Here is a 2948-nt window from a genome sequence, read left to right on the forward strand (position 1 = left end):
GGCTCCGGCGGAAGCCGCGGCGCCGACTCCGGCGCGCCCCCCGGCGGCCGGAGGTGGAAGAGCTTCGCTGGGAGCCAACCTGCGGCGCCCGCGGATCCCGCAACTTGCGGGGCCCTCCTGCGAGTAGGAGGAACAAGCACCTCGGACATATTCGCCGGAGCTTAATTAGTCTCCTCCCGCTAACCCTGTCTACCCAAAGCCTAGGCTAGTTTTGCTGCTAGTTGCAGTTCCGTAGCCACTTCCACTGCAGCCATCCAGCGGTTCAAAATTCACATTAGTCCGTGGAAACCAGGATGTCCCCCGACAGGGGCGAGACTGAAGAAAATAGAGGACAGCTGTACTTCGGAACACATTGCAACTATTAGAAGAACTGCAGGTATCAGCTTGACGGATGACAGTGTCTTTTAAAAAAAGTAACATGCAGATTAATTTTTTTTGTAACCAGAGTTGGACTATCCCCCCTACAAATGTTTGAAAGAGGTAGTTAATCCTGAACTGCCAAACACTTCATTACCTTAGGGTGTGAAACAGAGTTTAAGACTGACTTGATGGAAATGTTTCAATATTGTTGATTTATGCCAAATTACTTTTAATTTTGTAAAAAAGCTAAGAGTAGGAAATGTTTGATTTAATGACAATTCACGTTTCATCATTCTCACACCTTTCCCAGGGTTTCTGAGGTCGATGCTCAAGTTCTTTGTGGATAGGGATGGATTTTAAACTTAGATTTCATGGCAGGCGTCACCTTTGCTTCCTGTTGCCGGTTATTCTGTCCAACACCCCAGTGGCATGTGTCCATTAAGCTGGATGCGGGGGGACTACGATGAAGGGGCCCAGTGCCAAAGCTAGTCTGGCCTTGAAGCATGTCTTGGAAGTGGAAATTCATTTGTGGTCTTGCTGCTTTCCCCAGCCATGAGCAAGCAGACAAATGAATAACTAAACAGAGGAGGTTCCCTTGAAACGGGTGGCATTGTGTTTAAGGATCACTTTCTTTCCAAGAAGGATTCAGCGTCTGCCTCGTGTCCACTCAAAGGAAGGGCTCTGTCCATGCGTACCAAGTGTGCTCTCAACAGCTCTGTCACATGCACTGGCCTACGCTCACCCTGCTCAGGGATGGCGCTTCTGAAATCAGAATCCTTCACCTTAAGTAAACTAAAACGAAATGGTTCGCCAGACCTTGTCTTTGGAATCAGACCATCCCGCAGGCTCAAGTGCCACCTCTGCCTTTTTCATTCATTTAGTCAATGCACTTCTACTGAGTCAGCTTACCACTCAACATCTGCATGACATGCAACCCGAGCCTCTCTTACTGGTACCACGTGGGTAATTCCGGCTTTATAAGGTTGTTGGCGTTAATTTAAATGAGAAAATACATGACACCTTGCACAATGCTCGACACACTGAAAAGCAAGGTGTTTTGTTTTGTTTTTTAACACATACACAGACATACACACAGCTTCCAGAGTGATATTTCTAAATATGGCTCTGCAGTGAGGATTTTTAAAGACATATATTATTTCAAAATAAATCGTAATGAGAAATAAATCATGGGATATCTCCATTAGCAGCTCAAATAGAGATGTTTCACATTTAAAAAGCCAACAAGCCCCTTTACAGAGAAAGCATTACATATTTTTCTGCTCATCCTCTTCCGATTTTTTGTGCTGAGATTTGTTTAATTTTAATAGCTTGGTGCAGGAGAAGCAAGCAGAAAACTCAATTATACTAGATAAAAACCGAACTTATTAATTCAAGAACATATAAATGAATACCATTTCTAAATAATTCTTATACCCAGCAAGAGAATAGTTGGTAACCTAATTTTGACGCTGCCTATCAGATAAAAGCTTGAGGAAAAGTTCATGTTTACTATGAATATTAAGATAGGAGGACGCTGATAATTGCCATGATCAAAAAGTTAAAACTGAGCTTCTGAAATAGAAATCGCTTTACTGTCATGCATTTCAGAAGCACTGATTTTGACTTCTAGATGGTTGTTAAAGCCAATTATACTAGAGAGCTCAAGAACACAAATTAACCTCCTTTGTGACCAATAAAGGTGAACAAAATTAAACTTTACAACAATTTGAAAATACTCTCCTCTCATCCCTATGAGTGTCCTGTGACTGAATCTGAAACGACAACGCAAGTATTAGAATCTTCTAGACATTTGGACTGAAAAATAACAAGGTACAATACATTCAAATGCTGGGGACTCTTGAGTACCAGTCTTCTGTCTTAATTGCTCTTTTGTTTTTCCTTATGAAATTTCCTTTAAAAACAAGGGGATAAAATTCTGGTAATTCCTCATTTCTAGGATTTTTTTTTCCGTAACTCTGAGTTAGGGTGTTTAAACATTACCAAGTACCTCCTGATGGGATGAGAGTGAAGTTTCCTAGGGGTGGGCGATCCGTCCTGGATAGTGCGCCTCTTCCGTAGCAGCAGAGATCCAGGACGGGGTTAGGGATCTCAGATGGAATGTCTGTTACCCATCATCGTCTACACTCCCAGCCAACCGGGGAGGATGTGCTATAGCACAAGGAGAAGGTGCCCGGGCTTAACCAGGCTTAACTTCTGGAATTATAAATTGGGAGTTAGACGGTTGATAAACAGTTCTTTAAAACTCTTGCCTTTGGTTCAAATGGGGGATAAGAGGAGAACTTCAGGAAAATGTTTAGAGTTTAAAATACTTAGTGCCAGAAGTTGTACTTGTATTTTCTTCTCAGCAGACTGAAAACTTAATTATAAATTTGTAAGAAGAATATGAAATGCACAAAGGAGAAAAATAGCTGGGAAGGTCTGTCTTGGTTGGTACACCACCACCCAGATGTGATGCCTCCTACCTGTCCAGCAGGGTGAGACCTTCAAGTCAAACTGGAATAACTTAAGTCTTTAGCTGTAGTTTACAGTACAGTGAATATAACAGAGGACACAAACCAAATTTATAC

This window comes from Choloepus didactylus, chromosome 2 (genome assembly GCF_015220235.1).
Source record: "Choloepus didactylus isolate mChoDid1 chromosome 2, mChoDid1.pri, whole genome shotgun sequence".
Taxonomy (NCBI): domain Eukaryota; kingdom Metazoa; phylum Chordata; class Mammalia; order Pilosa; family Megalonychidae; genus Choloepus; species Choloepus didactylus.